General features: G+C 35.5%; 24 pseudogenes; all 24 read right to left on the bottom strand.

Annotated features, from left to right (window-relative positions):
- Positions 1–1,512: 1,512 nt before the first annotated feature.
- Positions 1,513–1,631, bottom strand: LOC145645000 (5S ribosomal RNA; annotated as a pseudogene).
- A 793-nt stretch (positions 1,632–2,424) lies between these two features.
- LOC145644999 (5S ribosomal RNA) lies at positions 2,425–2,543 on the bottom strand (annotated as a pseudogene).
- A 2,623-nt stretch (positions 2,544–5,166) lies between these two features.
- LOC145644851 (5S ribosomal RNA) lies at positions 5,167–5,285 on the bottom strand (annotated as a pseudogene).
- Positions 5,286–6,076: 791 nt separating this feature from the next.
- Positions 6,077–6,197, bottom strand: LOC145645971 (5S ribosomal RNA; annotated as a pseudogene).
- Positions 6,198–6,991: 794 nt separating this feature from the next.
- LOC145645919 (5S ribosomal RNA) lies at positions 6,992–7,112 on the bottom strand (annotated as a pseudogene).
- Positions 7,113–7,905: 793 nt separating this feature from the next.
- Positions 7,906–8,026, bottom strand: LOC145645866 (5S ribosomal RNA; annotated as a pseudogene).
- Positions 8,027–8,820: 794 nt separating this feature from the next.
- LOC145644658 (5S ribosomal RNA) lies at positions 8,821–8,941 on the bottom strand (annotated as a pseudogene).
- Positions 8,942–9,512: 571 nt separating this feature from the next.
- On the bottom strand, positions 9,513–9,631 carry LOC145644998 (5S ribosomal RNA; annotated as a pseudogene).
- Positions 9,632–11,338: 1,707 nt separating this feature from the next.
- LOC145645917 (5S ribosomal RNA) lies at positions 11,339–11,459 on the bottom strand (annotated as a pseudogene).
- A 792-nt stretch (positions 11,460–12,251) lies between these two features.
- On the bottom strand, positions 12,252–12,372 carry LOC145644657 (5S ribosomal RNA; annotated as a pseudogene).
- A 794-nt stretch (positions 12,373–13,166) lies between these two features.
- LOC145646225 (5S ribosomal RNA) lies at positions 13,167–13,287 on the bottom strand (annotated as a pseudogene).
- Positions 13,288–14,081: 794 nt separating this feature from the next.
- LOC145645354 (5S ribosomal RNA) lies at positions 14,082–14,202 on the bottom strand (annotated as a pseudogene).
- A 793-nt stretch (positions 14,203–14,995) lies between these two features.
- Positions 14,996–15,116, bottom strand: LOC145644656 (5S ribosomal RNA; annotated as a pseudogene).
- Positions 15,117–15,910: 794 nt separating this feature from the next.
- Positions 15,911–16,031, bottom strand: LOC145644655 (5S ribosomal RNA; annotated as a pseudogene).
- A 793-nt stretch (positions 16,032–16,824) lies between these two features.
- Positions 16,825–16,945, bottom strand: LOC145644654 (5S ribosomal RNA; annotated as a pseudogene).
- Positions 16,946–17,739: 794 nt separating this feature from the next.
- LOC145644653 (5S ribosomal RNA) lies at positions 17,740–17,860 on the bottom strand (annotated as a pseudogene).
- Positions 17,861–18,653: 793 nt separating this feature from the next.
- On the bottom strand, positions 18,654–18,774 carry LOC145645681 (5S ribosomal RNA; annotated as a pseudogene).
- A 794-nt stretch (positions 18,775–19,568) lies between these two features.
- LOC145644652 (5S ribosomal RNA) lies at positions 19,569–19,689 on the bottom strand (annotated as a pseudogene).
- Positions 19,690–20,481: 792 nt separating this feature from the next.
- Positions 20,482–20,602, bottom strand: LOC145644651 (5S ribosomal RNA; annotated as a pseudogene).
- A 790-nt stretch (positions 20,603–21,392) lies between these two features.
- LOC145645585 (5S ribosomal RNA) lies at positions 21,393–21,513 on the bottom strand (annotated as a pseudogene).
- A 2,390-nt stretch (positions 21,514–23,903) lies between these two features.
- On the bottom strand, positions 23,904–24,024 carry LOC145645663 (5S ribosomal RNA; annotated as a pseudogene).
- Positions 24,025–24,374: 350 nt separating this feature from the next.
- Positions 24,375–24,495, bottom strand: LOC145645221 (5S ribosomal RNA; annotated as a pseudogene).
- A 794-nt stretch (positions 24,496–25,289) lies between these two features.
- Positions 25,290–25,410, bottom strand: LOC145644712 (5S ribosomal RNA; annotated as a pseudogene).
- Positions 25,411–26,203: 793 nt separating this feature from the next.
- On the bottom strand, positions 26,204–26,324 carry LOC145646197 (5S ribosomal RNA; annotated as a pseudogene).
- Between the last annotated feature and the right edge of the window lie 1,256 nt (positions 26,325–27,580).

The following is a 27,580-nucleotide window of genomic DNA, read 5'->3' as shown; positions in this document are numbered from 1 at the left end:
GACATTCTAGAATGTTGTCTTGAAAGTAAATTAAAATGATGCAATAAAAGCTTACAACATCTGGTATTCGGAGGCACTAACAGACAGTTTTTTTATTAATCACTGCACTTCACATTCAAGCATGTTAGTTGGAGAGTAAATTAAAGTGATGCAATAAATACTTACAGCATCTGCTATTCCCAGGTGCTAACAGATAGTTTGATTTAATTATTCACTGCACTTCAAATTTGAGCTTGATAGCTTGAACATAAATTTAAGGGATGCAATAAAATCTTACAGGACCTGCTATTCCCTGGTAATAAAATATTTCTATTTAATCTGTACACTTCACATACAAGCATGTCAGTTGCATATTAAATTAAAGTGATGCAAGAGAAGCTTACAGCATCTCATAGTCCAAGGTGCTAAAAGATAGTTTTTTGATGAATCACTGCACTTCACATTCAGGCATTTGAGTTGGAGAGTAAATGAAAGTGATGCAAAAAAAACTTACAGCATCTGCTATTCCCAGGTGCTAACAGATAGTTTTTTTTATTAATCACTGCACTTCACATTTGAGAATGTCAGCTTGAAAGTAAATTAAAGTGATGCAAGAAAAGCTCACAGCACATGTTATTCCTAGGTAGGGTCCCACCTCAGTACTATCCAGGCACAAACTTGCTTAGCTTCCAAGTTCAGATGAGATTGAAGGCGTGCTGAAGCTGGTATGGCCGTAAACCTTAAACACTTACTCAAATTGCCTAATCATAGAAAATATGATCAAAGACCAATCTGACATTTTTTTTTATTAATCCCTGCACTTGACATTCTAGAATGTTATCTTGAAAGTAAATTAAAATGATGCAATAAAAGCTTACAACATCTGGTATTCGGAGGCACTAACAGACAGTTTTTTTTATTAATCACTGCACTTCACATTCAAGCATGTCAGTTGGAGAGTAAATTAAAGTGATGCAATAAAAACTTACAGCATCTGCTATTCCCAGGTGCTAACAGATAGTTTGATTTAATTATTCACTGCACTTCAAATTTGAGCTTGATAGCTTGAACATAAATTTAAGGGATGCAATAAAATCTTACAGCACCTGCTATTCCCTGGTACTAATAGATTTCTATTTAATCTGTACACTTCACTTACAAGCATGTCAGTTGCATATTAAATTAAAGTGATGCAAGAAAAACTTACAGCATCTGCTATTCCCAGGTGCTAACAGATAGTTTTTTTTAATTAATCACTGCACTTCACATCCTAGCATGTCATCTTGAAAGTAAATTAATGTGATGCAAGAGAAGCTTACAGCAGCTCGTAGTCCAAGGTGCTAAAAGATAGTTTTTAGATGAATCACTGCACATCACATTCAGGCATGTGAGTTGGAGAGTAAATGAAAGTGATGCAAAAAAAACTTACAGCATCTGCTATTCCCAGGTGCTAACAGATAGGTTTTTTTATTAATCACTGCACTTCACATTTGAGAATGTCAGCTTGAAAGTAAATTAAAGTGATGCAAGAAAAGCTTACAACACATGGTATTCCTAGGTAGGGTCCCACCTCAGTACTATTCAGGCACAAACTTGCTTAGCTTCCAAGTTCAGATGAGATTGGACGTTCTGAAGCTGGTATGGCCGTAAACCTTAAACACTTACTCAAATTGCCTAATCATAGAAAATATGATCAAAGACCAATCTGACATTTTTTTTATTAATCCCTGCACTTGACATTCTAGAATGTTATCTTGAAAGTAAATTAAAATGATGCAATAAAAGCTTACAACATCTGGTATTCGGAGGCACTAACAGACAGTTTTTTTATTAATCACTGCACTTCACATTCAAGCATGTCAGTTGGAGAGTAAATTAAAGTGATGCAATAAAAACTTACAGCATCTGCTATTCCCAGGTGCTAACAGATAGTTTGATTTAATTATTCACTGCACTTCAAATTTGAGCTTGATAGCTTGAACATAAATTTAAGGGATGCAATAAAATCTTACAGCACCTGCTATTCCCTGGTACTAATAGATTTCTATTTAATCTGTAAACTTCACTTACAAGCATGTCAGTTGCATATTAAATTAAAGTGATGCAAGAAAAACTTACAGCATCTGCTATTCCCAGGTGCTAACAGATAGTTTTTTTTAATTAATCACTGCACTTCACATCCTAGCATGTCATCTTGAAAGTAAATTAATGTGATGCAAGAGAAGCTTACAGCAGCTCGTAGTCCAAGGTGCTAAAAGATAGTTTTTAGATGAATCACTGCACTTCACATTCAGGCATGTGAGTTGGAGAGTAAATGAAAGTGATGCAAAAAAAAACTTACAGCATCTGCTATTCCCAGGTGCTAACAGATAGGTTTTTTTATTAATCACTGCATTTCACATTTGAGAATGTCAGCTTGAAAGTAAATTAAAGTGATGCAAGAAAAGCTTACAACACATGGTATTCCTAGGTAGGGTCCCACCTCAGTACTATTCAGGCACAAACTTGCTTAGCTTCCAAGTTCAGATGAGATTGGACGTTCTGAAGCTGGTATGGCCGTAAACCTTAAACACTTACTCAAATTGCCTAATCATAGAAAATATGATCAAATACCAATCTGACATTTTTTTTTATTAATCCCTGCACTTGACATTCTAGAATGTTGTCTTGAAAGTAAATTAAAATGATGCAATAAAAGCTTACAACATCTGGTATTCGGAGGCACTAACAGACAGTTTTTTTATTAATCACTGCACTTCACATTCAAGCATGTTAGTTGGAGAGTAAATTAAAGTGATGCAATAAATACTTACAGCATCTGCTATTCCCAGGTGCTAACAGATAGTTTGATTTAATTATTCACTGCACTTCAAATTTGAGCTTGATAGCTTGAACATAAATTTAAGGGATGCAATAAAATCTTACAGGACCTGCTATTCCCTGGTACTAAAATATTTCTATTTAATCTGTACACTTCACATACAAGCATGTCAGTTGCATATTAAATTAAAGTGATGCAAGAAAAACTTACAGCATCTGCTATTCCCAGGTGCTAACAGATAGGTTTTATTAATTAATCACTGCACTTCACATCCTAGCATGTCATCTTGAAAGTAAATTAAAGTGATGCAAGAGAAGCTTACAGCATCTCATAGTCCAAGGTGCTAAAAGATAGTTTTTTGATGAATCACTGCACTTCACATTCAGGCATGTGAGTTGGAGAGTAAATGAAAGTGATGCAAAAAAAACTTACAGCATCTGCTATTCCCAGGTGCTAACAGATAGTTTTTTTTATTAATCACTGCACTTCACATTTGAGAATGTCAGCTTGAAAGTAAATTAAAGTGATGCAAGAAAAGCTCACAGCACATGTTATTCCTAGGTAGGGTCCCACCTCAGTTCTATCCAGGCACAAACTTGCTTAGCTTCCAAGTTCAGATGAGATTGAAGGCGTGCTGAAGCTGGTATGGCCGTAAACCTTAAACACTTACTCAAATTGCCTAATCATAGAAAATATGATCAAAGACCAATCTGACATTTTTTTTTATTAATCCCTGCACTTGACATTCTAGAATGTTATCTTGAAAGTAAATTAAAATGATGCAATAAAAGCTTACAACATCTGGTATTCGGAGGCACTAACAGACAGTTTTTTTTATTAATCACTGCACTTCACATTCAAGCATGTCAGTTGGAGAGTAAATTAAAGTGATGCAATAAAAACTTACAGCATCTGCTATTCCCAGGTGCTAACAGATAGTTTGATTTAATTATTCACTGCACATCAAATTTGAGCTTGATAGCTTGAACATAAATTTAAGGGATGCAATAAAATCTTACAGCACCTGCTATTCCCTGGTACTAATAGATTTCTATTTAATCTGTACACTTCACTTACAAGCATGTCAGTTGCATATTAAATTAAAGTGATGCAAGAAAAACTTACAGCATCTGCTATTCCCAGGTGCTAACAGATAGGTTTTATTAATTAATCACTGCACTTCACATCCTAGCATGTCATCTTGAAAGTAAATTAAAGTGATGCAAGAGAAGCTTACAGCATCTCATAGTCCAAGGTGCTAAAAGATAGTTTTTTGATGAATCACTGCACTTCACATTCAGGCATGTGAGTTGGAGAGTAAATGAAAGTGATGCAAAAAAAACTTACAGCATCTGCTATTCCCAGGTGCTAACAGATAGTTTTTTTTATTAATCACTGCACTTCACATTTGAGAATGTCAGCTTGAAAGTAAATTAAAGTGATGCAAGAAAAGCTCACAGCACATGTTATTCCTAGGTAGGGTCCCACCTCAGTACTATCCAGGCACAAACTTGCTTAGCTTCCAAGTTCAGATGAGATTGAAGGCGTGCTGAAGCTGGTATGGCCGTAAACCTTAAACACTTACTCAAATTGCCTAATCATAGAAAATATGATCAAAGACCAATCTGACATTTTTTTTTATTAATCCCTGCACTTGACATTCTAGAATGTTATCTTGAAAGTAAATTAAAATGATGCAATAAAAGCTTACAACATCTGGTATTCGGAGGCACTAACAGACAGTTTTTTTTATTAATCACTGCACTTCACATTCAAGCATGTCAGTTGGAGAGTAAATTAAAGTGATGCAATAAAAACTTACAGCATCTGCTATTCCCAGGTGCTAACAGATAGTTTGATTTAATTATTCACTGCACATCAAATTTGAGCTTGATAGCTTGAACATAAATTTAAGGGATGCAATAAAATCTTACAGCACCTGCTATTCCCTGGTACTAATAGATTTCTATTTAATCTGTACACTTCACTTACAAGCATGTCAGTTGCATATTAAATTAAAGTGATGCAAGAAAAACTTACAGCATCTGCTAATCCCAGGTGCTAACAGATAGTTTTTTTTAATTAATCACTGCACTTCACATCCTAGCATGTCATCTTGAAAGTAAATTAATGTGATGCAAGAGAAGCTTACAGCAGCTCGTAGTCCAAGGTGCTAAAAGATAGTTTTTAGATGAATCACTGCACTTCACATTCAGGCATGTGAGTTGGAGAGTAAATGAAAGTGATGCAAAAAAAACTTACAGCATCTGCTATTCCCAGGTGCTAACAGATAGGTTTTTTTATTAATCACTGCACTTCACATTTGAGAATGTCAGCTTGAAAGTAAATTAAAGTGATGCAAGAAAAGCTTACAACACATGGTATTCCTAGGTAGGTTCCCACCTCAGTACTATTCAGGCACAAACTTGCTTAGCTTCCAAGTTCAGATGAGATTGGACGTTCTGAAGCTGGTATGGCCGTAAACCTTAAACACTTACTCAAATTGCCTAATCATAGAAAATATGATCAAAGACCAATCTGACATTTTTTTATTAATCCCTGCACTTGACATTCTAGAATGTTATCTTGAAAGTAAATTAAAATGATGCAATAAAAGCTTACAACATCTGGTATTCGGAGGCACTAACAGACAGTTTTTTTATTAATCACTGCACTTCACATTCAAGCATGTCAGTTGGAGAGTAAATTAAAGTGATGCAATAAAAACTTACAGCATCTGCTATTCCCAGGTGCTAACAGATAGTTTGATTTAATTATTCACTGCACTTCAAATTTGAGCTTGATAGCTTGAACATAAATTTAAGGGATGCAATAAAATCTTACAGGACCTGCTATTCCCTGGTACTAAAATATTTCTATTTAATCTGTACACTTCACATACAAGCATGTCAGTTGCATATTAAATTAAAGTGATGCAAGAAAAACTTACAGCATCTGCTATTCCCAGGTGCTAACAGATAGGTTTTATTAATTAATCACTGCACTTCACATCCTAGCATGTCATCTTGAAAGTAAATTAAAGTGATGCAAGAGAAGCTTACAGCATCTCATAGTCCAAGGTGCTAAAAGATAGTTTTTTGATGAATCACTGCACTTCACATTCAGGCATGTGAGTTGGAGAGTAAATGAAAGTGATGCAAAAAAAACTTACAGCATCTGCTATTCCCAGGTGCTAACAGATAGTTTTTTTTATTAATCACTGCACTTCACATTTGAGAATGTCAGCTTGAAAGTAAATTAAAGTGATGCAAGAAAAGCTCACAGCACATGTTATTCCTAGGTAGGGTCCCACCTCAGTACTATCCATGCACAAACTTGCTTAGCTTCCAAGTTCAGATGAGATTGAAGGCGTGCTGAAGCTGGTATGGCCGTAAACCTTAAACACTTACTCAAATTGCCTAATCATAGAAAATATGATCAAAGACCAATCTGACATTTTTTTTTATTAATCCCTGCACTTGACATTCTAGAATGTTATCTTGAAAGTAAATTAAAATGATGCAATAAAAGCTTACAACATCTGGTATTCGGAGGCACTAACAGACAGTTTTTTTTATTAATCACTGCACTTCACATTCAAGCATGTCAGTTGGAGAGTAAATTAAAGTGATGCAATAAAAACTTACAGCATCTGCTATTCCCAGGTGCTAACAGATAGTTTGATTTAATTATTCACTGCACATCAAATTTGAGCTTGATAGCTTGAACATAAATTTAAGGGATGCAATAAAATCTTACAGCACCTGCTATTCCCTGGTACTAATAGATTTCTATTTAATCTGTACACTTCACTTACAAGCATGTCAGTTGCATATTAAATTAAAGTGATGCAAGAAAAACTTACAGCATCTGCTATTCCCAGGTGCTAACAGATAGTTTTTTTTAATTAATCACTGCACTTCACATCCTAGCATGTCATCTTGAAAGTAAATTAATGTGATGCAAGAGAAGCTTACAGCAGCTCGTAGTCCAAGGTGCTAAAAGATAGTTTTTAGATGAATCACTGCACTTCACATTCAGGCATGTGAGTTGGAGAGTAAATGAAAGTGATGCAAAAAAAACTTACAGCATCTGCTATTCCCAGGTGCTAACAGATAGGTTTTTTTATTAATCACTGCACTTCACATTTGAGAATGTCAGCTTGAAAGTAAATTAAAGTGATGCAAGAAAAGCTTACAGCACATGGTATTCCTAGGTAGGGTCCCACCTCAGTACTATCCAGGCACAAACTTGCTTAGCTTCCAAGTTCAGATGAGTTTGGAGGCGTGCCGAAGCTGGTATGGCCGTAAACCTTAAACCCTTACTCAAATTGCCTAATCATAGAAAATATGATCAAAGACCAATCTGACATTTTTTTTTATTAATCCCTGCACTTGACATTCTAGAATGTTATCTTGAAAGCAAATTAAATGATGCAATAAAAGCTTACAACATCTGGTATTCGGAGGCACTAACAGACAGTTTTTTTATTAATCACTGCACTTCACATTCAAGCATGTCAGTTGGAGAGTAAATTAAAGTGATGCAATAAAAACTTACAGCATCTGCTATTCCCAGGTGCTAACAGATAGTTTGATTTAATTATTCACTGCACTTCAAATTTGAGATTGTTAGATTGAACATAAATTTAAGGGATGCAATAAAATCTTACAGCACCTGCTATTCCCTGGTACTATTAGATTTCTATTTAATCTGTACACTTCACTTACAAGCATGTCAGTTGCATATTAAATTGAAGTGATGCAAGAAAAACTTACAGCATCTGCTATTCCCAGGTGCTAACAGATAGTTTTTTTTAATTAATCACTGCACTTCACATCCTAGCATGTCATCTTGAAAGTAAATTAATGTGATGCAGGAGAAGCTTACAGCAGCTCGTAGTCCAAGGTGCTAAAAGATAGATTTTTGATGAATCACTGCACTTCACATTCAGGCATGTGAGTTGGAGAGTAAATGAAAGTGATGCAAAAAAAAACTTACAGCATCTGCTATTCCCAGGTGCTAACAGATAGGTTTTTTTATTAATCACTGCACTTCACATTTGAGCATGTCAGCTTGAAAGTAAATTAAAGTGATGCAAGAAAAGCTTACAGCACCTGGTATTACTAGATAGGGTCCCACCTCAGTACTATTCAGGCACAAACTTGCTTAGCTTCCAAGTTCAGATGAGATTGGAGGCGTGCTGAAGCTGGTATGGCCGTAAACCTTAAACACTTACTCAAATTGCCTAATCATAGAAAATATGATCAAAGACCAATCTGACATTTTTTTTTATTAATCCCTGCACTTGACATTCTAGAATGTTATCTTGAAAGTAAATTAAAATGATGCAATAAAAGCTTACAACATCTGGTATTCGGAGGCACTAACAGACAGTTTTTTTATTAATCACTGCACTTCACATTCAAGCATGTCAGTTGGAGAGTAAATTAAAGTGATGCAATAAAAACTTACAGCATCTGCTATTCGCAGGTGCTAACAGATAGTTTGATTTAATTATTCACTGCACTTCAAATTTGAGATTGATAGATTGAACATAAATTTAAGGGATGCAATAAAATCTTACAGCACCTGCTATTCCCTGGTACTAATAGATTTCTATTTAATCTGTACACTTCACTTACAAGCATGTCAGTTGCATATTAAATTAAAGTGATGCAAGAAAAACTTACAGCATCTGCTATTCCCAGGTGCTAACAGATAGGTTTTTTTAATTAATCACTGCACTTCACATCCTAGCATGTCATCTTGAAAGTAAATTAATGTGATGCAGGAGAAGCTTACAGCAGCTCGTAGTCCAAGGTGCTAAAAGATAGTTTTTTGATGAATCACTGCACTTCACATTCAGGCATGTGAGTTGGAGAGTAAATGAAAGTGATGCAAAAAAAAACTTACAGCATCTGCTATTCCCAGGTGCTAACAGATAGGTTTTTTTATTAATCACTGCACTTCACATTTGAGCATGTCAGCTTGAAAGTAAATTAAAGTGATGCAAGAAAAGCTTACAGCACCTGGTATTCCTAGATAGGGTCCCACCTCAGTACTATTCAGGCACAAACTTGCTTAGCTTCCAAGTTCAGATGAGATTGGAGGCGTGCTGAAGCTGGTATGGCCGTAAACCTTAAACACTTACTCAAATTGCCTAATCATAGAAAATATGATCAAAGACCAATCTGACATTTTTTTTTATTAATCCCTGCACTTGACATTCTAGAATGTTATCTTGAAAGTAAATTAAAATGATGCAATAAAAGCTTACAACATCTGGTATTCGGAGGCACTAACAGACAGTTTTTTTATTAATCACTGCACTTCACATTCAAGCATGTCAGTTGGAGAGTAAACTAAAGTGATGCAATAAAAACTTACAGCATCTGCTATTCCCAGGTGCTAACAGATAGTTTGATTTAATTATTCACTGCACTTCAAATTTGAGCTTGATAGCTTGAACATAAATTTAAGGGATGCAATAAAATCTTACAGCACCTGCTATTCCCTGGTACTAATAGATTTCAATTTAATCTGTACACTTCACTTACAAGCATGTCAGTTGCATATTAAATTAAAGTGATGCAAGAAAAACTTACAGCATCTGCTATTCCCAGGTGCTAACAGATAGGTTTTTTTATTAATCACTGCACTTCACATTTGAGAATGTCAGCTTGAAAGTAAATTAAAGTGATGCAAGAAAAGCTTACAACACATGGTATTCCTAGGTAGGGTCCCACCTCAGTACTATTCAGGCACAAACTTGCTTAGCTTCCAAGTTCAGATGAGATTGGACGTTCTGAAGCTGGTATGGCCGTAAACCTTAAACACTTACTCAAATTGCCTAATCATAGAAAATATGATCAAAGACCAATCTGACATTTTTTTTATTAATCCCTGCACTTGACATTCTAGAATGTTATCTTGAAAGTAAATTAAAATGATGCAATAAAAGCTTACAACATCTGGTATTCGGAGGCACTAACAGACAGTTTTTTTATTAATCACTGCACTTCACATTCAAGCATGTCAGTTGGAGAGTAAATTAAAGTGATGCAATAAAAACTTACAGCATCTGCTATTCCCAGGTGCTAACAGATAGTTTGATTTAATTATTCACTGCACTTCAAATTTGAGCTTGATAGCTTGAACATAAATTTAAGGGATGCAATAAAATCTTACAGGACCTGCTATTCCCTGGTACTAAAATATTTCTATTTAATCTGTACACTTCACATACAAGCATGTCAGTTGCATATTAAATTAAAGTGATGCAAGAAAAACTTACAGCATCTGCTATTCCCAGGTGCTAACAGATAGGTTTTATTAATTAATCACTGCACTTCACATCCTAGCATGTCATCTTGAAAGTAAATTAAAGTGATGCAAGAGAAGCTTACAGCATCTCATAGTCCAAGGTGCTAAAAGATAGTTTTTTGATGAATCACTGCACTTCACATTCAGGCATGTGAGTTGGAGAGTAAATGAAAGTGATGCAAAAAAAACTTACAGCATCTGCTATTCCCAGGTGCTAACAGATAGTTTTTTTTATTAATCACTGCACTTCTCATTTGAGAATGTCAGCTTGAAAGTAAATTAAAGTGATGCAAGAAAAGCTCACAGCACATGTTATTCCTAGGTAGGGTCCCACCTCAGTACTATCCAGGCACAAACTTGCTTAGCTTCCAAGTTCAGATGAGATTGAAGGCGTGCTGAAGCTGGTATGGCCGTAAACCTTAAACACTTACTCAAATTGCCTAATCATAGAAAATATGATCAAAGACCAATCTGACATTTTTTTTTATTAATCCCTGCACTTGACATTCTAGAATGTTATCTTGAAAGTAAATTAAAATGATGCAATAAAAGCTTACAACATCTGGTATTCGGAGGCACTAACAGACAGTTTTTTTTATTAATCACTGCACTTCACATTCAAGCATGTCAGTTGGAGAGTAAATTAAAGTGATGCAATAAAAACTTACAGCATCTGCTATTCCCAGGTGCTAACAGATAGTTTGATGTAATTATTCACTGCACATCAAATTTGAGCTTGATAGCTTGAACATAAATTTAAGGGATGCAATAAAATCTTACAGCACCTGCTATTCCCTGGTACTAATAGATTTCTATTTAATCTGTACACTTCACTTACAAGCATGTCAGTTGCATATTAAATTAAAGTGATGCAAGAAAAACTTACAGCATCTGCTATTCCCAGGTGCTAACAGATAGTTTTTTTTAATTAATCACTGCACTTCACATCCTAGCATGTCATCTTGAAAGTAAATTAATGTGATGCAAGAGAAGCTTACAGCAGCTCGTAGTCCAAGGTGCTAAAAGATAGTTTTTAGATGAATCACTGCACTTCACATTCAGGCATGTGAGTTGGAGAGTAAATGAAAGTGATGCAAAAAAAACTTACAGCATCTGCTATTCCCAGGTGCTAACAGATAGGTTTTTTTATTAATCACTGCACTTCACATTTGAGAATGTCAGCTTGAAAGTAAATTAAAGTGATGCAAGAAAAGCTTACAGCACATGGTATTCCTAGGTAGGGTCCCACCTCAGTACTATCCAGGCACAAACTTGCTTAGCTTCCAAGTTCAGATGAGTTTGGAGGCGTGCCGAAGCTGGTATGGCCGTAAACCTTAAACCCTTACTCAAATTGCCTAATCATAGAAAATATGATCAAAGACCAATCTGACATTTTTTTTTATTAATCCCTGCACTTGACATTCTAGAATGTTATCTTGAAAGCAAATTAAATGATGCAATAAAAGCTTACAACATCTGGTATTCGGAGGCACTAACAGACAGTTTTTTTATTAATCACTGCACTTCACATTCAAGCATGTCAGTTGGAGAGTAAATTAAAGTGATGCAATAAAAACTTACAGCATCTGCTATTCCCAGGTGCTAACAGATAGTTTGATTTAATTATTCACTGCACTTCAAATTTGAGATTGTTAGATTGAACATAAATTTAAGGGATGCAATAAAATCTTACAGCACCTGCTATTCCCTGGTACTAATAGATTTCTATTTAATCTGTACACTTCACTTACAAGCATGTCAGTTGCATATTAAATTGAAGTGATGCAAGAAAAATTTACAGCATCTGCTATTCCCAGGTGCTAACAGATAGTTTTTTTTAATTAATCACTGCACTTCACATCCTAGCATGTCATCTTGAAAGTAAATTAATGTGATGCAGGAGAAGCTTACAGCAGCTCGTAGTCCAAGGTGCTAAAAGATAGATTTTTGATGAATCACTGCACTTCACATTCAGGCATGTGAGTTGGAGAGTAAATGAAAGTGATGCAAAAAAAAACTTACAGCATCTGCTATTCCCAGGTGCTAACAGATAGTTTTTTTATTAATCACTGCACTTCACATTTGAGCATGTCAGCTTGAAAGTAAATTAAAGTGATGCAAGAAAAGCTTACAGCACCTGGTATTCCTAGATAGGGTCCCACCTCAGTACTATTCAGGCACAAACTTGCTTAGCTTCCAAGTTCAGATGAGATTGGAGGCGTGCTGAAGCTGGTATGGCCGTAAACCTTAAACACTTACTCAAATTGCCTAATCATAGAAAATATGATCAAAGACCAATCTGACATTTTTTTTTATTAATCCCTGCACTTGACATTCTAGAATGTTATCTTGAAAGTAAATTAAAATGATGCAATAAAAGCTTACAACATCTGGTATTCGGAGGCACTAACAGACAGTTTTTTTATTAATCACTGCACTTCTCATTCAAGCATGTCAGTTGGAGAGTAAATTAAAGTGATGCAATAAAAACTTACAGCATCTGCTATTCCCAGGTGCTAACAGATAGTTTGATTTAATTATTCACTGCACTTCAAATTTGAGATTGATAGATTGAACATAAATTTAAGGGATGCAATAAAATCTTACAGCACCTGCTATTCCCTGGTACTAATAGATTTCTATTTAATCTGTACACTTCACTTACAAGCATGTCAGTTGCATATTAAATTAAAGTGATGCAAGAAAAACTTACAGCATCTGCTATTCCCAGTTGCTAACAGATAGGTTTTTTTAATTAATCACTGCACTTCACATCCTAGCATGTCATCTTGAAAGTAAATTAATGTGATGCAGGAGAAGCTTACAGCAGCTCGTAGTCCAAGGTGCTAAAAGATAGTTTTTTGATGAATCACTGCACTTCACATTCAGGCATGTGAGTTGGAGAGTAAATGAAAGTGATGCAAAAAAAAACTTACAGCATCTGCTATTCCCAGGTGCTAACAGATAGGTTTTTTTATTAATCACTGCACTTCACATTTGAGCATGTCAGCTTGAAAGTAAATTAAAGTGATGCAAGAAAAGCTTACAGCACCTGGTATTCCTAGATAGGGTCCCACCTCAGTACTATTCAGGCACAAACTTGCTTAGCTTCCAAGTTGAGATGAGATTGGAGGCGTGCTGAAGCTGGTATGGCCGTAAACCTTAAACACTTACTCAAATTGCCTAATCATAGAAAATATGATCAAAGACCAATCTGACATTTTTTTTTATTAATCCCTGCACTTGACATTCTAGAATGTTATCTTGAAAGTAAATTAAAATGATGCAATAAAAGCTTACAACATCTGGTATTCGGAGGCACTAACAGACAGTTTTTTTATTAATCACTGCACTTCACATTCAAGCATGTCAGTTGGAGAGTAAATTAAAGTGATGCAATAAAAACTTACAGCATCTGCTATTCCCAGGTGCTAACAGATAGTTTGATTTAATTATTCACTGCACTTCAAATTTGAGATTGATAGATTGAACATAAATTTAAGGGATGCAATAAAATCTTACAGCACCTGCTATTCCCTGGTACTAATAGATTTCTATTTAATCTGTACACTTCACTTACAAGCATGTCAGTTGCATATTAAATTAAAGTGATGCAAGAAAAACTTACAGCATCTGCTATTCCCAGGTGCTAACAGATAGTTTTTTTTAATTAATCACTGCACTTCACATCCTAGCATGTCATCTTGAAAGTAAATTAATGTGATGCAGGAGAAGCTTACAGCAGCTCGTAGTCCAAGGTGCTAAAAGATAGTTTTTTGATGAATCACTGCACTTCACATTCAGGCATGTGAGTTGGAGAGTAAATGAAAGTGATGCAAAAAAAAACTTACAGCATCTGCTATTCCCAGGTGCTAACAGATAGGTTTTTTTATTAATCACTGCACTTCACATTTGAGCATGTCAGCTTGAAAGTAAATTAAAGTGATGCAAGAAAAGCTTACAGCACCTGGTATTCCTAGATAGGGTCCCACCTCAGTACTATTCAGGCACAAACTTGCTTAGCTTCCAAGTTCAGATGAGATTGGAGGCGTGCTGAAGCTGGTATGGCAGTAAACCTTAAACACTTACTCAAATTGCCTAATCATAGAAAATATGATCAAAGACCAATCTGACATTTTTTTTTATTAATCCCTGCACTTGACATTCTAGAATGTTATCTTGAAAGCAAATTAAATGGTGCAATAAAAGCTTACAACATCTGGTATTCGGAGGCACTAACAGACAGTTTTTTTATTAATCACTGCACTTCACATTCAAGCATGTCAGTTGGAGAGTAAATTAAAGTGATGCAATAAAAATTTACAGCATCTGCTATTCCCAGGTGCTAACAGATAGTTTGATTTAATTATTCACTGCACTTCAAATTTGAGATTGATAGATTGAACATAAATTTAAGGGATGCAATAAAATCTTACAGCACCTGCTATTCCCTGGTACTAATAGATTTCTATTTAATCTGTACACTTCACTTACAAGCATGTCAGTTGCATATTAAATTAAAGTGATGCAAGAAAAACTTACAGCATCTGCTATTCCCAGGTGCTAACAGATAGGTTTTTTTAATTAATCACTGCACTTCACATCCTAGCATGTCATCTTGAAAGTAAATTAATGTGATGCAGGAGAAGCTTACAGCAGCTCGTAGTCCAAGGTGCTAAAAGATAGTTTTTTGATGAATCACTGCACTTCACATTCAGGCATGTGAGTTGGAGAGTAAATGAAAGTGATGCAAAAAAAAACTTACAGCATCTGCTATTCCCAGGTGCTAACAGATAGGTTTTTTTATTAATCACTGCACTTCACATTTGAGCATGTCAGCTTGAAAGTAAATTAAAGTGATGCAAGAAAAGCTTACAGCACCTGGTATTCCTAGATAGGGTCCCACCTCAGTACTATTCAGGCACAAACTTGCTTAGCTTCCAAGTTCAGATGAGATTGGAGGCGTGCTGAAGCTGGTATGGCCGTAAACCTTAAACACTTACTCAAATTGCCTAATCATAGAAAATATGATCAAAGACCAATCTGACATTTTTTTTTATTAATCCCTGCACTTGACATTCTAGAATGTTATCTTGAAAGTAAATTAAAATGATGCAATAAAAGCTTACAACATCTGGTATTCGGAGGCACTAACAGACAGTTTTTTTATTAATCACTGCACTTCACATTCAAGCATGTCAGTTGGAGAGTAAATTAAAGTGATGCAATAAAAACTTACAGCATCTGCTATTCCCAGGTGCTAACAGATAGTTTGATTTAATTATTCACTGCACTTCAAATTTGAGATTGATAGATTGAACATAAATTTAAGGGATGCAATAAAATCTTACAGCACCTGCTATTCCCTGGTACTAATAGATTTCTATTTAATCTGTACACTTCACTTACAAGCATGTCAGTTGCATATTAAATTAAAGTGATGCAAGAAAAACTTACAGCATCTGCTATTCCCAGGTGCTAACAGATAGTTTTTTTTAATTAATCACTGCACTTCACATCCTAGCATGTCATCTTGAAAGTAAATTAATGTGATGCAGGAGAAGCTTACAGCAGCTCGTAGTCCAAGGTGCTAAAAGATAGTTTTTTGATGAATCACTGCACTTCACATTCAGGCATGTGAGTTGGAGAGTAAATGAAAGTGATGCAAAAAAAAACTTACAGCATCTGCTATTCCCAGGTGCTAACAGATAGGTTTTTTTATTAATCACTGCACTTCACATTTGAGCATGTCAGCTTGAAAGTAAATTAAAGTGATGCAAGAAAAGCTTACAGCACCTGGTATTCCTAGATAGGGTCCCACCTCAGTACTATTCAGGCACAAACTTGCTTAGCTTCCAAGTTCAGATGAGATTGGAGGCGTGCTGAAGCTGGTATGGCCGTAAACCTTAAACACTTACTCAAATTGCCTAATCATAGAAAATATGATCAAAGACCAATCTGACATTTTTTTTTATTAATCCCTGCACTTGACATTCTAGAATGTTATCTTGAAAGCAAATTAAATGGTGCAATAAAAGCTTACAACATCTGGTATTCGGAGGCACTAACAGACAGTTTTTTTATTAATCACTGCACTTCACATTCAAGCATGTCAGTTGGAGAGTAAATTAAAGTGATGCAATAAAAATTTACAGCATCTGCTATTCCCAGGTGCTAACAGATAGTTTGATTTAATTATTCACTGCACTTCAAATTTGAGATTGATAGATTGAACATAAATTTAAGGGATGCAATAAAATCTTACAGCACCTGCTATTCCCTGGTACTAATAGATTTCTATTTAATCTGTACACTTCACTTACAAGCATGTCAGTTGCATATTAAATTAAAGTGATGCAAGAAAAACTTACAGCATCTGCTATTCCCAGGTGCTAACAGATAGGTTTTTTTAATTAATCACTGCACTTCACATCCTAGCATGTCATCTTGAAAGTAAATTAATGTGATGCAGGAGAAGCTTACAGCAGCTCGTAGTCCAAGGTGCTAAAAGATAGTTTTTTGATGAATCACTGCACTTCACATTCAGGCATGTGAGTTGGAGAGTAAATGAAAGTGATGCAAAAAAAAACTTACAGCATCTGCTATTCCCAGGTGCTAACAGATAGGTTTTTTTATTAATCACTGCACTTCACATTTGAGCATGTCAGCTTGAAAGTAAATTAAAGTGATGCAAGAAAAGCTTACAGCACCTGGTATTCCTAGATAGGGTCCCACCTCAGTACTATTCAGGCACAAACTTGCTTAGCTTCCAAGTTCAGATGAGATTGGAGGCGTGCTGAAGCTGGTATGGCCGTAAACCTTAAACACTTACTCAAATTGCCTAATCATAGAAAATATGATCAAAGACCAATCTGACATTTTTTTTTATTAATCCCTGCACTTGACATTCTAGAATGTTATCTTGAAAGTAAATTAAAATGATGCAATAAAAGCTTACAACATCTGGTATTCGGAGGCACTAACAGACAGTTTTTTTATTAATCACTGCACTTCACATTCAAGCATGTCAGTTGGAGAGTAAATTAAAGTGATGCAATAAAAACTTACAGCATCTGCTATTCCCAGGTGCTAACAGATAGTTTGATTTAATTATTCACTGCACTTCAAATTTGAGATTGATAGATTGAACATAAATTTAAGGGATGCAATAAAATCTTACAGCACCTGCTATTCCCTGGTACTAATAGATTTCTATTTAATCTGTACACTTCACTTACAAGCATGTCAGTTGCATATTAAATTAAAGTGATGCAAGAAAAACTTACAGCATCTGCTATTCCCAGGTGCTAACAGATAGTTTTTTTTAATTAATCACTGCACTTCACATCCTAGCATGTCATCTTGAAAGTAAATTAATGTGATGCAGGAGAAGCTTACAGCAGCTCGTAGTCCAAGGTGCTAAAAGATAGTTTTTTGATGAATCACTGCACTTCACATTCAGGCATGTGAGTTGGAGAGTAAATGAAAGTGATGCAAAAAAAAACTTACAGCATCTGCTATTCCCAGGTGCTAACAGATAGGTTTTTTTATTAATCACTGCACTTCACATTTGAGCATGTCAGCTTGAAAGTAAATTAAAGTGATGCAAGAAAAGCTTACAGCACCTGGTATTCCTAGATAGGGTCCCACCTCAGTACTATTCAGGCACAAACTTGCTTAGCTTCCAAGTTCAGATGAGATTGGAGGCGTGCTGAAGCTGGTATGGCCGTAAACCTTAAACACTTACTCAAATTGCCTAATCATAGAAAATATGATCAAAGACCAATCTGACATTTTTTTTTATTAATCCCTGCACTTGACATTCTAGAATGTTATCTTGAAAGCAAATTAAATGGTGCAATAAAAGCTTACAACATCTGGTATTCGGAGGCACTAACAGACAGTTTTTTTATTAATCACTGCACTTCACATTCAAGCATGTCAGTTGGAGAGTAAATTAAAGTGATGCAATAAAAATTTACAGCATCTGCTATTCCCAGGTGCTAACAGATAGTTTGATTTAATTATTCACTGCACTTCAAATTTGAGATTGATAGATTGAACATAAATTTAAGGGATGCAATAAAATCTTACAGCACCTGCTATTCCCTGGTACTAATAGATTTCTATTTAATCTGTACACTTCACTTACAAGCATGTCAGTTGCATATTAAATTAAAGTGATGCAAGAAAAACTTACAGCATCTGCTATTCCCAGGTGCTAACAGATAGGTTTTTTTAATTAATCACTGCACTTCACATCCTAGCATGTCATCTTGAAAGTAAATTAATGTGATGCAGGAGAAGCTTACAGCAGCTCGAAGTCCAAGGTGCTAAAAGATAGTTTTTTGATGAATCACTGCACTTCACATTCAGGCATGTGAGTTGGAGAGTAAATGAAAGTGATGCAAAAAAAAACTTACAGCATCTGCTATTCCCAGGTGCTAACAGATAGGTTTTTTTATTAATCACTGCACTTCACATTTGAGCATGTCAGCTTGAAAGTAAATTAAAGTGATGCAAGAAAAGCTTACAGCACATGGTATTCCTAGATAGGGTCCCACCTCAGTACTATTCAGGCACAAACTTGCTTAGCTTCCAAGTTCAGATGAGATTGGAGGCGTGCTGAAGCTGGTATGGCCGTAAACCTTAAACACTTACTCAAATTGCCTAATCATAGAAAATATGATCAAAGACCAATCTGACATTTTTTTTTATTAATCCCTGCACTTGACATTCTAGAATGTTATCTTGAAAGTAAATTAAAATGATGCAATAAAAGCTTACAACATCTGGTATTCGGAGGCACTAACAGACAGTTTTTTTATTAATCACTGCACTTCACATTCAAGCATGTCAGTTGGAGAGTAAATTAAAGTGATGCAATAAAAACTTACAGCATCTGCTATTCCCAGGTGCTAACAGATAGTTTGATTTAATTATTCACTGCACTTCAAATTTGAGCTTGATAGCTTGAACATAAATTTAAGGGATGCAATAAAATCTTACAGCACCTGCTATTCCCTGGTACTAATAGATTTCTATTTAATCTGTACACTTCACTTACAAGCATGTCAGTTGCATATTAAATTAAAGTGATGCAAGAAAAACTTACAGCATCTGCTATTCCCAGGTGCTAACAGATAGTTTTTTTTAATTAATCACTGCACTTCACATCCTAGCATGTCATCTTGAAAGTAAATTAATGTGATGCAGGAGAAGCTTACAGCAGCTCGTAGTCCAAGGTGCTAAAAGATAGTTTTTTGATGAATCACTGCACTTCACATTCAGGCATGTGAGTTGGAGAGTAAATGAAAGTGATGCAAAAAAAAACTTACAGCATCTGCTATTCCCAGGTGCTAACAGATAGGTTTTTTTATTAATCACTGCACTTCACATTTGAGCATGTCAGCTTGAAAGTAAATTAAAGTGATGCAAGAAAAGCTTACAGCACCTGGTATTCCTAGATAGGGTCCCACCTCAGTACTATTCAGGCACAAACTTGCTTAGCTTCCAAGTTCAGATGAGATTGGAGGCGTGCTGAAGCTGGTATGGCCGTAAACCTTAAACACTTACTCAAATTGCCTAATCATAGAAAATATGATCAAAGACCAATCTGACATTTTTTTTTATTAATCCCTGCACTTGACATTTTAGAATGTTATCTTGAAAGTTAATTAAAATGATGCAATAAAAGCTTACAACATCTGGTATTCGGAGGCACTAACAGACAGTTTTTTTATTAATCACTGCACTTCACATTCAAGCATGTCAGTTGGAGAGTAAATTAAAGTGATGCAATAAAAACTTACAGCATCTGCTATTCCCAGGTGCTAACAGATAGTTTGATTTAATTATTCACTGCACTTCAAATTTGAGCTTGATAGCTTGAACATAAATTTAAGGGATGCAATAAAATCTTACAGCACCTGCTATTCCCTGGTACTAATAGATTTCTATTTAATCTGTACACTTCACTTACAAGCATGTCAGTTGCATATTAAATTAAAGTGATGCAAGAAAAACTTACAGCATCTGCTATTCCCAGGTGCTAACAGATAGTTTTTTTTAATTAATCACTGCACTTCACATCCTAGCATGTCATCTTGAAAGTAAATTAATGTGATGCAGGAGAAGCTTACAGCAGCTCGTAGTCCAAGGTGCTAAAATATAGTTTTTTGATGAATCACTGCACTTCACATTCAGGCATGTGAGTTGGAGAGTAAATGAAAGTGATGCAAAAAAAACTTACAGCATCTGCTATTCCCAGGTGCTAACAGATAGGTTTTTTATTAATCACTGCACTTCACATTTGAGCATGTCAGCTTGAAAGTAAATTAAAGTGATGCAAGAAAAGCTTACAGCACCTGGTATTCCTAGATAGGGTCCCACCTCAGTACTATTCAGGCACAAACTTGCTTAGCTTCCAAGTTCAGATGAGATTGGAGGCGTGCTGAAGCTGGTATGGCCGTAAACCTTAAACACTTACTCAAATTGCCTAATCATAGAAAATATGATCAAAGACCAATCTGACATTTTTTTTTATTAATCCCTGCACTTGACATTTTAGAATGTTATCTTGAAAGTTAATTAAAATGATGCAATAAAAGCTTACAACATCTGGTATTCGGAGGCACTAACAGACAGTTTTTTTATTAATCACTGCACTTCACATTCAAGCATGTCAGTTGGAGAGTAAATTAAAGTGATGCAATAAAAACTTACAGCATCTGCTATTCCCAGGTGCTAACAGATAGTTTGATTTAATTATTCACTGCACTTCAAATTTGAGCTTGATAGCTTGAACATAAATTTAAGGGATGCAATAAAATCTTACAGCACCTGCTATTCCCTGGTACTAATAGATTTCTATTTAATCTGTACACTTCACTTACAAGCATGTCAGTTGCATATTAAATTAAAGTGATGCAAGAAAAACTTACAGCATCTGCTATTCCCAGGTGCTAACAGATAGTTTTTTTTAATTAATCACTGCACTTCACATCCTAGCATGTCATCTTGAAAGTAAATTAATGTGATGCAGGAGAAGCTTACAGCAGCTCGTAGTCCAAGGTGCTAAAAGATAGTTTTTTGATGAATCACTGCACTTCACATTCAGGCATGTGAGTTGGAGAGTAAATGAAAGTGATGCAAAAAAAACTTACAGCATCTGCTATTCCCAGGTGCTAACATAGGTTTTTTATTAATCACTGCACTTCACATTTGAGCATGTCAGCTTGAAAGTAAATTAAAGTGATGCAAGAAAAGCTTACAGCACATGGTATTCCTAGGTAGGGTCCCACCTCAGTACTATCCAGGCACAAACTTGCTTAGCTTCCAAGTTCAGATGAGATTGGAGGCATGCTGAAGCTGGTATGGCTGTAAACCTTAAACACTTACTCAAATTGCCTAATCATAGAAAATATGATCAAAGACCAATCTGACATTTTTTTTTATTAATCCCTGCACTTGACATTCTAGAATGTTATCTTGAAAGCAAATTAAATGATGCAATAAAAGCTTACAACATCTGGTATTCGGAGGCACTAACAGACAGTTTTTTTATTAATCACTGCACTTCACATTCAAGCATGTCAGTTGGAGAGTAAATTAAAGTGATGCAATAAAAACTTACAGCATCTGCTATTCCCAGGTGCTAACAGATAGTTTGATTTAATTATTCACTGCACTTCAAATTTGAGCTTGATAGCTTGAACATAAATTTAAGGGATGCAATAAAATCTTACAGCACCTGCTATTCCCTGGTACTAATAGATTTCTATTTAATCTGTACACTTCACTTACAAGCATGTCAGTTGCATATTAAATTAAAGTGATGCAAGAAAAACTTACAGCATCTGCTATTCCCAGGTGCTAACAGATAGTTTTTTTTAATTAATCACTGCACTTCACATGCTAGCATGTCATCTTGAAAGTAAATTAATGTGATGCAGGAGAAGCTTACAGCAGCTCGTAGTCCAAGGTGCTAAAAGATAGTTTTTTGATGAATCACTGCACTTCACATTCAGGCATGTGAGTTGGAGAGTAAATGAAAGTGATGCAAAAAAAACTTACAGCATCTGCTATTCCCAGGTGCTAACATAGGTTTTTTATTAATCACTGCACTTCACATTTGAGCATGTCAGCTTGAAAGTAAATTAAAGTGATGCAAGAAAAGCTTACAGCACATGGTATTCCTAGGTAGGGTCCCAGCTCAATACTATCCAGGCACAAACTTGCTTAGCTTCCAAGTTCAGATGAGATTGGAGGCATGCTGAAGCTGGTATGGCCGTAAACCTTAAACACTTACTCAAATTGCCTAATCATAGAAAATATGATCAAAGACCAATCTGACATTTTTTTTTATTAATCCCTGCACTTGACATTCTAGAATGTTATCTTGAAAGCAAATTAAATGATGCAATAAAAGCTTACAACATCTGGTATTCGGAGGCACTAACAGACAGTTTTTTTATTAATCACTGCACTTCACATTCAAGCATGTCAGTTGGAGAGTAAATTAAAGTGATGCAATAAAAACTTACAGCATCTGCTATTCCCAGGTGCTAACAGATAGTTTGATTTAATTATTCACTGCACTTCAAATTTGAGCTTGATAGCTTGAACATAAATTTAAGGGATGCAATAAAATCTTACAGCACCTGCTATTCCCTGGTACTAATAGATTTCTATTTAATCTGTACACTTCACTTACAAGCATGTCAGTTGCATATTAAATTAAAGTGATGCAAGAAAAACTTACAGCATCTGCTATTCCCAGGTGCTAACAGATAGTTTTTTTTAATTAATCACTGCACTTCACATGCTAGCATGTCATCTTGAAAGTAAATTAATGTGATGCAGGAGAAGCTTACAGCAGCTCGTAGTCCAAGGTGCTAAAAGATAGTTTTTTGATGAATCACTGCACTTCACATTCAGGCATGTGAGTTGGAGAGTAAATGAAAGTGATGCAAAAAAAACTTACAGCATCTGCTATTCCCAGGTGCTAACATAGGTTTTTTATTAATCACTGCACTTCACATTTGAGCATGTCAGCTTGAAAGTAAATTAAAGTGATGCAAGAAAAGCTTACAGCACATGGTATTCCTAGGTAGGGTCCCAGCTCAATACTATCCAGGCACAAACTTGCTTAGCTTCCAAGTTCAGATGAGATTGGAGGCATGCTGAAGCTGGTATGGCCGTAAACCTTAAACACTTACTCAAATTGCCTAATCATAGAAAATATGATCAAAGACCAATCTGACATTTTTTTTTATTAATCCCTGCACTTGACATTCTAGAATGTTATCTTGAAAGCAAATTAAATGATGCAATAAAAGCTTACAACATCTGGTATTCGGAGGCACTAACAGACAGTTTTTTTATTAATCACTGCACTTCACATTCAAGCATGTCAGTTGGAGAGTAAATTAAAGTGATGCAATAAAAACTTACAGCATCTGCTATTCCCAGGTGCTAACAGATAGTTTGATTTAATTATTCACAGCACTTCAAATTTGAGATTGATAGATTGAACATAAATTTAAGGGATGCAATAAAATCTTACAGCACCTGCTATTCCCTGGTACTAATAGATTTCTATTTAATCTGTACACTTCACTTACAAGCATGTCAGTTGCATATTAAATTAAAGTGATGCAAGAAAAACTTACAGCATCTGCTATTCCCAGGTGCTAACAGATAGGTTTTTTTATTAATCACTGCACTTCACATTTGAGCATGTCAGCTTGAAAGTAAATTAAAGTGATGCAAGAAAAGCTTACAGCACATGGTATTCCTAGGTAAGGTCCCACCTCAGTACTATCCAAGCACAAACTTGCTTAGCTTCCAAGTTCAGATGAGATTGGAGGCGTGCTGAAGCTGGTATGGCCGTAAACCTTAAACACTTACTCAAATTGCCTAATCATAGAAAATATGATCAAATACCAATCTGACATTTTTTTTTATTAATCCCTGCACTTGACATTCTAGAATGTTATCTTGAAAGTAAATTAAAATGATGCAATAAAAGCTTACAACATCTGGTATTCGGAGGCACTAACAGACAGTTTTTTTATTAATCACTGCACTTCACATTCAGGCATGTGAGTTGGAGAGTAAATGAAAGTGATGCAAAAAAAACTTACAGCATCTGCTATTCCCAGGTGCTAACATAGGTTTTTTATTAATCACTGCACTTCACATTTCAGCATGTCAGCTTGAAAGTAAATTAAAGTGATGCAAGAAAAGCTTACAGCACATGGTATTCCTAGGTAGGGTCCCACCTCAGTACTATCCAGGCACAAACTTGCTTAGCTTCCAAGTTCAGATGAGATTGGAGGCGTGCTGAAGCTGGTATGGCCGTAAACCTTAAACACTTACTCAAATTGCCTAATCATAGAAAATATGATCAAAGACCAATCTGACATTTTTTTTTATTAATCCCTGCACTTGACATTCTAGAATGTTATCTTGAAAGCAAATTAAATGATGCAATAAAAGCTTACAACATCTGGTATTCGGAGGCACTAACAGACAGTTTTTTTTATTAATCACTGCACTTCACATTCAAGCATGTCAGTTGGAGAGCAAATTAAAGTGATGCAATAAAAACTTACAGCATCTGCTATTCCCAGGTGCTAACAGATAGTTTGATTTAATTATTCACTGCACTTCAAATTTGAGCTTGATAGCTTGAACATAAATTTAAGGGATGCAATAAAATCTTACAGCACCTGCTATTCCCTGGTACTAATAGATTTCTATTTAATCTGTACACTTTACTTACAAGCATGTCAGTTGCATATTAAATTAAAGTGATGCAAGAAAATTTACAGCATCTGCTATTCCCAGGTGCTAACAGATAGGTTTTTTTAATTAATCACTGCACTTCACATCCTAGCATGTCATCTTGAAAGTAAATTAATGTGATGCAGGAGAAGCTTACAGCAGCTCGTAGTCCAAGGTGCTAAAAGATAGTTTTTTGATGAATCACTGCACTTCACATTCAGGCATGTGAGTTGGCGAGTAAATGAAAGTGATGCAAAAAAAAACTTACAGCATCTGCTATTCCCAGGTGCTAACAGATAGGTTTTTTTTATTAATCACTGCACTTCACATTTGAGCATGTCAGCTTGAAAGTAAATTAAAGTGATGCAAGAAAAGCTTACAGCACCTGGTATTCCTAGATAGGGTCCCACCTCAGTACTATTCAGGCACAAACTTGCTTAGCTTCCAAGTTCAGATGAGATTGGAGGCGTCCTGAAGCTGGTATGGCCGTAAACCTTAAACACTTACTCAAATTGCCTAATCATAGAAAATATGATCAAAGACCAATCTGACATTTTTTTTTATTAATCCCTGCACTTGACATTCTAGAATGTTATCTTGAAAGTAAATTAAAATGATGCAATAAAAGCTTACAACATCTGGTATTCGGAGGCACTAACAGATAGTTTTTTTATTAATCACTGCACTTCACATTCAAGCATGTCAGTTGGAGAGTAAATTAAAGTGATGCAATAAAAACTTACAGCATCTGCTATTCCCAGGTGCTAACAGATAGTTTGATTTAATTATTCACTGCACTTCAAATTTGAGCTTGATAGCTTGAACATAAATTTAAGGGATGCAATAAAATCTTACAGCACCTGCTATTCCCTGGTACTAATAGATTTCTATTTAATCTGTACACTTCACTTAGAAGCATGTCAGTTGCATATTAAATTAAAGTGATGCAAGAAAAACTTACAGCATCTGCTATTCCCAGGTGCTAACAGATAGGTTTTATTAATTAATCACTGCACTTCACATCCTAGCATGTCATCTTGAAAGTAAATTAAAGTGATGCAAGAGAAGCTTACAGCATCTTATAGTCCAAGGTGCTAAAAGATAGTTTTTTGATGAATCACTGCACTTCACATTCAGGCATGTGAGTTGGAGAGTAAATGAAAGTGATGCAAAAAAAACTTACAGCATCTGCTATTCCCAGGTGCTAACAGATAGTTTTTTTTATTCATCACTGCACTTCACATTTGAGAATGTCATCTTGAAAGTAAATTAAAGTGATGCAAGAAAAGCTCACAGCACATGGTATTCCTAGGTAGGGTCCCACCTCAGTACTATCCAGGCACAAACTTGCTTAGCTTCCAAGTTCAGATGAGATTGGAGGCGTGCTGAAGCTGGTATGGCCGAAAACCTTAAACACTTACTCAAATTGCCTAATCATAGAAAATATGATCAAAGACCAATCTGACATTTTTTTTATTAATCCCTGCACTTGACATTCTAGAATGTTATCTTGAAAGTAAATTAAAATGATGCAATATAAGCTTACAATATCTGGTATTCGGAGGCACTAACAGACAGTTTTTTTATTAATCACTGCACTTCACATTCAAGCATGTTAGTTGGAGAGTAAATTAAAGTGATGCAATAAAAACTTACAGCATCTGCTATTCCCAGGTGCTAACAGATAGTTTGATTTAATTATTCACTGCACTTCAAATTTGAGCTTGATAGCTTGAACATAAATTTAAGGGATGCAATAAAATCTTACAGCACCTGCTATTCCCTGGTACTAATAGATTTCTATTTAATCTGTACACTTCACTTACAAGCATGTCAGTTGCATATTAAATTAAAGTGATGCAAGAAAAACTTACAGCATCTGCTATTCCCAGGTGCAAACAGATAGTTTTTTTTAATTAATCACTGCACTTCACATCCTAGCATGTCATCTTGAAAGTAAATTAATGTGATGCAAGAGAAGCTTACAGCAGCTCGTAGTCCAAGGTGCTAAAAGATAGTCTTTTGATGAATCACTGCACTTCACATTCAGGCATGTGAGTTGGAGAGTAAATGAAAGTGATGCAAAAAAAACTTACAGCATCTGCTATTCCCAGGTGCTAAGAGATAGGTTTTTTTATTAATCACTGCACTTCACATTTGAGAATGTCAGCTTGAAAGTAAATTAAAGTGATGCAAGACAAGCTTACAGCACATGGTATTCCTAGGTAGGGTCCCACCTCAGTACTATCCAGGCACAAACTTGCTTAGCTTCCAAGTTCAGAAGAGTTTGGAGGCGTGCTGAAGCTGGTATGGCCGTAAACCTTAAACACTTACTCAAATTGCCTAATCATAGAAAATATGATCAAAGACCAATCTGACATTTTTTTTATTAATCCCTGCACTTGACATTCTAGAATGTTATCTTGAAAGTAAATTAAAATGATGCAATAAAAGCTTACAACATCTGGTATTTGGAGGCACTAACAGACAGTTTTTTTTATTAATCACTGCACTTCACATTCAAGCATGTCAGTTGGAGAGTAAATTAAAGTGATGCAATAAAAACTTACAGCATCTGCTATTCCCAGGTGCTAACAGATAGTTTGATTTAATTATTCACTGCACTTCAAATTTGAGATTGATAGATTGAACATAAATTTAAGG

The sequence above is a fragment of the Electrophorus electricus genome, chromosome 13 (assembly GCF_041902795.1).
Source record: "Electrophorus electricus isolate QZ-2024a chromosome 13, ASM4190279v1, whole genome shotgun sequence".
In the NCBI taxonomy this organism is placed as follows: Eukaryota; Metazoa; Chordata; class Actinopteri; order Gymnotiformes; family Gymnotidae; genus Electrophorus; species Electrophorus electricus.
This window is presented reverse-complemented; position numbering and strand designations above follow the sequence as displayed.